The following is a 10,154-nucleotide window of genomic DNA, read 5'->3' on the forward strand; positions in this document are numbered from 1 at the left end:
ACTTAGCTTTTGGATGAGGCAATAGATCTTTCAATAACAGAGCATTACAAAATTTTGTTTACAAAATGATATCATCTGAAAAAAAGTGAAAACTTCTCAGCAAAGGCCTATACTGTCATTAACAATATTCTAAAATTTCTTCTATTATTGGTTGAATTATGTTCTACCAAAATTCATATGAAGTCTTAACCCCCAGTACCTCAGAATGTGACATTTTTTTGGAAATAGAGTCTTTATAGAGGTAATCAAGTTCAAGTGAGGTTACTAAAGTGACTCTAATTCAATATAACACCTGTCATATTAGATGATGCTTCTAAAAGCCAAGGAATGCCAAAGATTACTAGAAAACCACCAGACACTAGGAAAGAGGCACAAAGCATTCTCTGACAGCCCTCAGAAAAAAACAAGATACCTTGATCTCAGAATTCCAGCTCCCAGAACAAACAGATTTCTTTTTTTAAGCCACCCAGTTTGTGTTACTTTATTAGAGAAAACTAATATGTCTTCTAAAAATAAATATTTCTAGTCCTTTAAAATGTAATAAAGCAAAAAAGTAGGGCTGTAGTGGTAAGGACAATTCTAACTGAAAGAAATTTTTAATTAACAAATTTTTAAATGCCTTGACAACATAAAGATGCCTACTTAGTTGTGCCTCAATCCAAGTATGCTTTAAAAAAAGAGAAAGAGAGAGACAGCAGTGCAGTTGGTTAAGCGTCCAACTTTTGGTTTCGGCTTAGGTCATGATATCTGGGTTGTGAGATGGAGTCCAGTGTCAGCTTCTGTGCTCAACGCGGAGTCTGCTTAAGACTCTCTCTTCCTCTGCTCTCCCTACCTCACTACACCCTCCCCTCCCCAATTTCACTCGCATGCACCCCTCTCTAAAATAAATCTTTAAAAATTAAAAAAAAAAACAAAGAGATGTATATCCCCAAATTAAAAAGGATTTATTTCTGTTTCTAATGTAAAATAAACTCCTAAGAACACATTAGTGGGACATTTGGAACTATAGTTCACAAATATGACCACTGTATTATACAAAGAAAATAAACACTATAGAGAAGTAGGCAAAATAGCTTCATAGTCTAGTGAGGGCATGATCTTTAAACATATATCTAAACTCTTAATCAGAAGATAAATTCTGATTTTTCTCCCAAAAAAATACATACCTCTGCAATTTTATTGGAAACGTCCAATAAAGTGACAGAAGTTATGGGACTCAAAGTTTTATTGTTTAAGTCGACAGAAGAAACACATAGCCAAGTTTGTTTTGAATCCATGATTGCTTATAATGCTACAGGGGAAAAATACATAAAGACAAGTAAATGTTAAGCTGAAAGTTGTTTTGAGTCAATAAAAAGTTACAAATTTAATATTCCTGACCCATCATTTTTGATTGGCTCTTTTGTCCCCCAAATCTTGTCCTTTCTTGCGTTTGGAAACTTGCCCATATTTATGTTTACTTATGAACACAATGAAATAGAAAAATTTCATAGACACAGACCTTAGCACTAAATGTTTAAAGGAATCTGTTCTTTTATAATTGTAGCTGAATTCGTACGTCTATCAGTTTTAGTTCTCCTGTGACACAGCAAATGGGCATAATCTTCCCTCATCTATCCACTATCAGACAAAAAAGAAAACAAGTTTTTATTATCCTAGTTAGTTACATCCTCACAGATTCTCCTAAATATTAGCAATTACATATTTCAGGTAGTTTAGATGGTTTTTCAATAGTCATCCATATAATCTGCTCGTATAAATACAGGATTCTACAACCAAAACCAAGGCACAAAGATAGTTAAATATTGCTATAACTGAATGTTTGTGTGGTCTCCCCCCAAAACCAAATTAATATGGTAAAGCCCTAATCCTCAGTGTCATGATATTTGGAGGTGGGGCCTTCAGAAGGTAATTTGGTCATGAAGATGAAGCACTCATGAATGAGATTAGTGCCCTTGTAAGAAGAGATACAAGATAATATCTATCATGTCACAACACAGCAAGAAGATGACTATTTACAAATCAGCCAAAGAACTCTCACCAGACAACTAAATCTGCCAGTACAGATCTTGAATTCTCAGCCTCTAAATAGACACAATAAATATTTGTTGTTTAAGCCACTCAGTCTATGGCGTTGTTATAATACCCCAAACTGCCTAAGTATTAAAAAAAAAAAAAAAAACCTGTTCTGATAAAAGTGTAACTTGTAACATGAATTCCTACCTAATTTTTATTTTCTGTTAACATTAAGCAGGGGTCACTTAGGGTATTATAGAAGAGATGGGAGCCTTTGGTGGGGTAGTTTCTATAGAAGATGCAGTTGGTGATTAATACCAAAATGTTTGGCAGCTAGAGAATCAAGTAGGAACCAGAAAGCCAGTGACTTAATCATAGCCAGTAGAAGCCAGTAGATTAACAAGGAAGAATAGTAGGAAATAGTAGAACTAAAAGTTGGCAATGGTTAAAAGTTTAGAAGAACACAGTAAATTCTATTCCATGGCAATTGAGGTTCTTTGTTAAGTGATCTCTCATACTTCCTACTTAGCACAAGTGTAGCCTCAGAAGCTAAACATACAGATGTGGAAAAAGCATTTACAGCTGGTCAAAAAATGACAGGAAGGAAAAGCAAAACCTGACTAGGTCCTCATCACTGAAATGGTAGAAGAAAGGTGTTTTGAAAGCAAAAGATGGTACAAAGAGAAAAAGTAACATGGGCATGTTCTAGTTTCATCCATGATGGAGTAGCTATTATTGGACTTAACTTCTTGCTATAAACAAGTATAAAATCCAGACAAAACATATGTAAAAACTATTTGCAGGCATTGGACAGCAGCCAATGCAGGGCTATGGTCCTTGAGAGAAAAGAGGCAAACAAAATAAACGTCACATAAACCCCAGATTTCTTCTTAGGGGCATTTTCCAAACCACAGCTCAGGGAAATAGAGTCTAAGTAAAGACGATAGTCTTGTTGGACAACAGAGACAGAGATCAGTGTCCTGGGCAGCCAAGAAAACTAATGTGGAGTCGCTGAGTCCCTGAAAGGGAAAAAAATGAAACAAAACAAACAACAACACTACAAAAAAGGAGTCCTAATAATTTGTGTAAAATTTCCCCTCAGTCTTTAGTCAACTTCTAAGATACACATATAAAGAGCAAAGATTTGGAAACCTAGCTAAGATAACCACTGGGATGCTGGAGAGTAGAGCAGAGATTTCCAAGGCCACAGAATTTGGGTCCAGGAGTTAGAGACTGGGGCATCCATTTGGGATCCCAGAGATACCACACTCCTAGGATGTGGAGTAAAAATCTCTCCCTATGTATAAGGGCTATGAGCAAAACTAAAGTAGACTTGCCCTCACAAAGCTTAGCACACCTTGGTAAGATGAAGGTAATCACAAGTGATTTTACTCCCTACTAGAACAAAGTTTAGCATACTTCAGAACATAATTCAAAGCATGTGCAACATGTACACAATGTTAGTGATACAATCAAAAATTACTAAACATGTTAAAAATCAGTAAAAAAAAAAAAAAGTCCAATAATTGAGATAAAATACAATCAGAAACAAATGATTGAAGTAATAGAGTTAACAGAGGAGCAATTCAAAATAACTATGGTGAATATATTTAAGAGGGGAAAATAGGGGCGCCTGGGTGGCTCAGTCGGTTAAGCGACTGCCTTCGGCTCAGGTCATGATCCTGGAGTCCCGGGATCGAGTCCCGCATCGGGCTCCCTGCTCGGCAGGGAGTCTGCTTCTCCCTCTGACCCTTCCCCCCCTCATGAGCTCTCTCTCTCTCTCATTCTGTCTCAAATAAATAAATAAACTCTTTAAAAAAAAAAAAAAAAAAAAAAAAAAGAGGGGAAAATAGGCAGAATGGATTAAAATCTATAAAAAGATTATAATGGGCATTCTGGAAAGACAAAAATACATTATCTGAATGTAAGAGTACATTATATAGACTTAGACTAGGAACAGAAAACTGTATTAGTGAATTTGAAGACAATAGAAAAATATCTCAATAAAAGTACAGAAAGAAAAAAAAATCACAAAAAAAATTCTTGGTTTAGATAGGGTCAAATTATACTTTAAAGACTGTTCTGGACAAATATGTTCTGGAAAATATTAAAAAGGAGCCTTGAAAAGATCTAAATGCTTCCAAGTAACTCAATATCCTACAACAAAGCCAAAAATCGAGAAACACAAAAATCCAGTCCCAAACATAAGAACAGTTCATGTCCTATGAATTCTAGGATTTCATGCTCTATATAAACTACTATATTGTTTAAAAGGTAGACTGTGATAAGTTAAAGATGCATACCACAAATCCTCAAACACTAAAAGTGAACCCTAACACACCAACAATGAACGCTAATGTAAACTATGAATCCTGGGTGATAATGATGTGTCAGTGTACTTTCATGAATTTTAACAAATATACCACTCTGGGCGGTATTGATAATGGGGGAGGCTATGCATGTGTGAGGGCAGGAGATAGAGGGGAAATCTCTGAACACTCAGCTTAGTTTTGCTATGAACCTAAAACTGCTATAAGAAATAAAGTCTATTAAACACACACAAGTGTACACACTTGCATGCTCACACACACTCACAAAGACCTGACAAATAGAAAGAAAATTACAAGAAATAGATTTATACAACCAGATCTGTGGTAGCCAGAATTCTAAAAGTGGATCCCCAGAAATCCATACTCTAATCCCTAGAATCCTTATGAATATGTCCAGATAGTGAATATGGCTTTGGAGGCCATAGGTTTCTGTTCTGACTATCCAACACCATTACCATAACCAGAACTCTAACATTCTAGACACTGTGTAAAAATATGGGCATGACTGTGTTCCAATAAAACTCTGCTTGACAAAATTAGATGGTGGGCTGGATTTGGCCCATAGGTTATGGTTTGCCAACACCTAACATAGAAACACCCAGGAACCTACAAAAAAGATATTAGAATAAATCAATTTATTAAGGCCACGGGATGAAGGTCAATCTACCAAAGAACAACCATATATCTATATATTAGCAACAAACAAGTGAAATTTTTAAAATATTGCCAAAAGCATTGAAAATACGATCTATTTAGTGATATATTTCAACATAGTGCATATGTACAAGAGCTGTACACTAAAAACTATAAAACATTACTGGGATAAATTAACGATGGCCCAAATAAACAGATATCATGCTCATGATCACAAATATTTCAGTTCTCCCCTACTTGAGCTACAATTTAAAGGCAATTCCAAACAAAATCTCAACAGGCCTTTCTGAAGAAAACGTCATGCTGAATCAAAGACTATAAGGAAACACATATATACACACACATAGAAGAGTCAGAACTAACTTTGGGGTGCCTGGGTGGCTCAGATGTTTAAGCATCTGCCTTCGGCTCAGGTCATGATCTTCAGGTCCTGGGATCAAGCCCCATGTCGGGTTCCTAGCTCAGCAGGGAGCCTGCTTCTCCCTCTGCCTCTCCCCCTGCTTGTGATGTCCCTCTCGCTCTCTCAAATGAATAAATAAATATAATAATAATAATAATAATAATAATGAACCACTAACTTTGTGTTAGTTAGCAGCAGTAGAGAATATTCACAGTCTTAGTCTATTGACATGGAGGTAAGTTTAAAACATCACAAAACTAGAAAAAAAAGAACTTAACTTTCTGGAATCAGAAAGGATTTGATTTCTGACAATTCCACTTAGTAGCCCAGGCAACTTATCTGAGTTTCAGTTTTTTCTTCTTTAAAATTAGATGTTTATAATAACTACTTCATAGGAATATTTTAAGAATTAAGTTAAATAGGGCGCCTGGGTGGCTCAGTTGGTTAAGCGACTGCCTTCGGCTCAGGTCATGATCCTGGAGTCCCTGGATCGAGTCCCGCATCGGGCTCTCTGCTCGGCAGGGAGTCTGCTTCGTCCTCTGACCCTATCCCCTCTCATGTGTTCTCTCTCTCTCATTCTCTCTCTCTCAAATAAATAAATAAAATCTTTAAAAAAAAAAGAATTAAGTTAAATAATTACTTATAAGACAATTAGCTTATATTATTTTTCGTAGAGGAGATTCCAGAAAACCTTTCAGGTCCAGGAAGATTTTGTATGTAAGATTACTTTGATTTTAATGTTGGAATTAATGTTATAGTGTTTAAGTAAAAAAGATCTAGTGTATTGATCTAATGGAAACAGCCTTTTTTTTTTTTTTTTTTTTTTAAGATTTAAGATAGAGCCAGCAGGGGGCACAGAGAGAGGGAGAGAATCTCAAGCAGACTCCATACTGAGCACAGTGCTGGACTCAGGGCTCGATCCCACAATCCTGACATCATGATCTGAGCCAAAACCAAGAGTTGGACACTCAACCGAGTCACCCAGGCACCCCTGAAACTCAGTCATTTTAAATAAATGGAATGGATACTGTTGGTGAGAATGCAAGCTGGTACAGCCACTCTGGAAAAAATATGGAGGTTCCCAAGAAGTTAAAAATAGAGCTACCCAACGACCCAGCAACTGTGCTACTAGGTATTTACCCCAAAGATACAGATGTAGCGAAAAGAAGGGCCATATGCACCCCAATGTTCATAGCAGCAATGTCCACAATAGCCAAACTGTGGAAAGAGCCAAGATGCCCATCAACAGACGAATGGCTAAAGAAGATGTGGTGTGTATATATATACATATATATACACACAATGGAATATTACTCAGCCATCAGAAAGGATGAATACCCACCATTTGCATCGACATGGATGGAACTGGCGGGTATTATTCTGGGCGAAATAAGTCAAACAGAGAAAGACAACTATCATATGGTTTCACTCACATGTGGAACATAAGAAAGCGCAGAAGACCATAGGGGAAGGGAGGGAAAACTGAGTGGGAAGTCATCAGAGAAGGAGACAAACAATGAGAGACTCTTGACTCTGGGAAACAACCTGAGGGCTGCTGCAGGGGAGGTGGGTGGGGAGATGGGGTAATTGGGTGATGGGCATTAAGGAGGGCACATGATGTGATAAGCACTGGGTGTTACACGCAACTGATAAATTACTGAATGCTACATCTAAAACTAATGAGGTACTATATGTTGGCTAATTGAATTTTTTAAATTTAATTTTATCATGTTATGTTAGTCACCATACAGTACATCATTAGTTTTTGATGTAGTGTTCCATGATTCATTGTTTGCGTATAACACCCAGTGCTCCATGCAGTACATGCCCTCCTTAATACCCATCACCGGGCTAACCCATCTCCTCACCCCCTTCCCCTCTAAAACTCTCAGTTTGTTTCTCAGAGTCCATAGTCTCTCATGGTTTGTCTCCCCCTCCTATCTCCCCCCCCTTCATTTTTCCCTTCCTTCTCCTAATGTCCTCCTTGCTATTCCTTATGTTCCACAAATTAGTGAAACCATATGATAATTGACTTTCTCTGCTTGACTTATTTCACTTAGCATAATCTCCTCCAGTCCCATCCATGTTGATGTAAAAATTGGGTATTCATCCTTTCTGATGGCTGGGTAATAGTCCATTTCATATATGGACCACATCTTCTTTATCCATTCGTCTATTGAAGAAGAAATACAAATGGCTAACTGAATTTTTTTTTAATTTTTTTTTAAAGGAATGGATAAACAAGTAATTCCTTAATGTTTTACCTGGAATTAATTCCTCACAGGGTTCCAACAATAGAAATAGTCTAAGATGAAGTTCTACATAAAACCAAGAACATATTTTTTTATTTCATCACTGATCTCATGGGGAAAATTTGCCCTCAAATGCTATTAGGCAGATAGTAAAGAAAGAGATGTATGTTGGCTGATGTGACTATTGGTAAATGTTAGGATTTTAAAATTAATAACAAGGCCACAGAATCTATGGCATATGTTTTTTTTTTTAATTCCAAGAAACACCATTTTAACTCTACTATCATGGTTATAGTAATAACAATGAAACTGAAGAATTTCCTTGCCCAAATTCTCCAGACTGTTTTATAACTTTAGCCCACTAGCAAAGTTCAATATTGGGGAAATGTTTTCCTAATAAACAAGTTGAGTAAATTTTTTGGAACAAGTGAAACAGATCTTTTTAAAAGAAATTTTTTTAAAAATCCAGAATAAAGAAAAGACCCCTTTGTACCTAAAATCTATGGTTTGACCTTTCTAAAGAACAACAACAAAAAATAATCACATGTATAATACTTGAAAATTATGAAAATCAAAAAGGTCTAGATGTACCAAAGGATTATGTAATTTGAAAGAATAAAATTCCTCCCTTAAAAGAACACTCATTCAAGCGGGGGAAATCAGAGGGGTAGACGAACCATGAAGAGACTATGGACTCTGAAAAACAAACAGGGTTCTAGAGGGGAGGGGGGTGGGAGGATGGGTTAGCCTGGTGGTGGGTATTGAGGAGGGCACATTCTGCATGGAGCACTGGTTGTTATGCACAAACAATGAATCATGGAACACTTCATCTAAAACTAATGATGTAATGTATGGGGATTAACATAAGAATAAAAAAATAAAAAATTAAAAAAAAAAAAAAGAACACTCATTCACTTGAATTCAAGCCACCATCTATTAAGGAGATTGTGCATGAATGAAAACAAGGAAATAATATGTCGAAGAATCTACTTTGTCTTTAGGTTGGTAAGAAAAAACATAAGAGGCTCTACAACTGGGGATGCTTGCAGCTCTCAGCGCCGGGCCCAGCTTCCTTCAAAATGTCTACTGTTCACGAAATTCTCTGCAAACTCAGCTTGGAGGGTGATCACTCCACGCCCCCAAGTGCATACATGTTGGTCAAAGCATACACCAATTTTGATACTGAGCGTGATGCTCTGAACACTGAAACAGCCATCAAGACCAAAGGTGTGGATGAGGTCACCATTGTCAACATTTTGACCAACGGCAGCAATGAACAGAGACAGGATATTGCCTTCGCCTACAGAGAAGGACCAAAAAGGAACTTGCATCAGCACTCAAGTCAGCCTTGTCCGGCCACCTGGAGACCGTGATTTGGGGCCTATTGAAAACACCTGCTCATTATGATGCTTCTGAGCTAAAAGCCTCCATGAAGGGGCTGGGGACTGACGAGGACTCCCTCATTGAGATCATCTGCTCAAGGACCAACCAAGAGCTTCAGGAAATTAACAGAGTCTACAAAGAAATGTACAAGACTGATCTGGAGAAGGACATCATTTCTGACACATCTGGTGACTTCCGTAAGCTGATGGTTGCCCTTGCAAAGGGTAGAAGAGCAGAGGATGGCTCTGTCATTGATTATGAACTGATTGACCAAGATGCCTGGGATCTCTATGATGCTGGAGTGAAGAGGAAAGGAACTGATGTGCCCAAGTGGATCAGCATCATGACTGAGCAGAGTGTGTGTCACCTCCAGAAAGTATTTGAAAGGTACAAGAGCTACAGCCCTTATGACATGCTGGAGAGCATCAAGAAGGTCAAAGGAGACCTGAAAAAATGCTTTCCTGAACCTGGTCCAGTGCATTCAGAACAAGCCCTTGTATTTTGCTGACCAGCTATACGACTCCATGAAGGGCAAGGGGACTCGTGATAAAGTCCTGATTAGAATCATGGTCTCTTGCAGTGAAGTGGACATGTCGAAAATTAGGTCTGAATTCAAGAGAAAGTACGGCAAGTCCCTGTACTACTACTACATCCAGCAAGACACGAAGGGGGACTACCAGAAAGCGCTGCTGTACCTGTGTGGTGGGGATGACTAAGGCCCATGACTGAGGAGCACCCAGGAGTGGTGCTCCTTTGTTTCCAGCCAACAGTTCTAGAAAATAGCTTGTGACTAACAGTCCCCTTGTGCCTGTCCCCGCAAGGATGGTGTTAGCATCACCCCCTCCCCATCCTTACGTCAGTTGCCTAAGCACTGCCTGCCTCTCATGTCTAGTTTCTTTTAGCCAAAGAAATGAACATTCCAAGGAGTTGGAAGTGAAATCTATGATGTGAACCACTTTGCCTCTTGTGTACTGTGTCATAAACAGATGAATAAACTAAATTTTTACTTAAAGAAAAAAGAAAAAACATAAGAACTCTAAAATAAAAGTTGTTAATCATTTTATTCATGGATATAACCAATATTTACTGATTTCTCTTTTGTGGCATGTGGAGGGAAAA

At 37.7% G+C, this 10,154-nt stretch overlaps 1 pseudogene; it reads left to right on the forward strand.

Moving 5' to 3' along the window:
• The first annotated feature begins 8,704 nt into the window (after positions 1 to 8,704).
• On the forward strand, positions 8,705 to 9,751 carry LOC110586481 (annotated as a pseudogene).
• The last annotated feature ends 403 nt before the right edge of the window (positions 9,752 to 10,154 follow it).

The sequence above is a fragment of the Neomonachus schauinslandi genome, chromosome 7 (assembly GCF_002201575.2).
Source record: "Neomonachus schauinslandi chromosome 7, ASM220157v2, whole genome shotgun sequence".
Classification (NCBI taxonomy): Eukaryota; Metazoa; Chordata; class Mammalia; order Carnivora; family Phocidae; genus Neomonachus; species Neomonachus schauinslandi.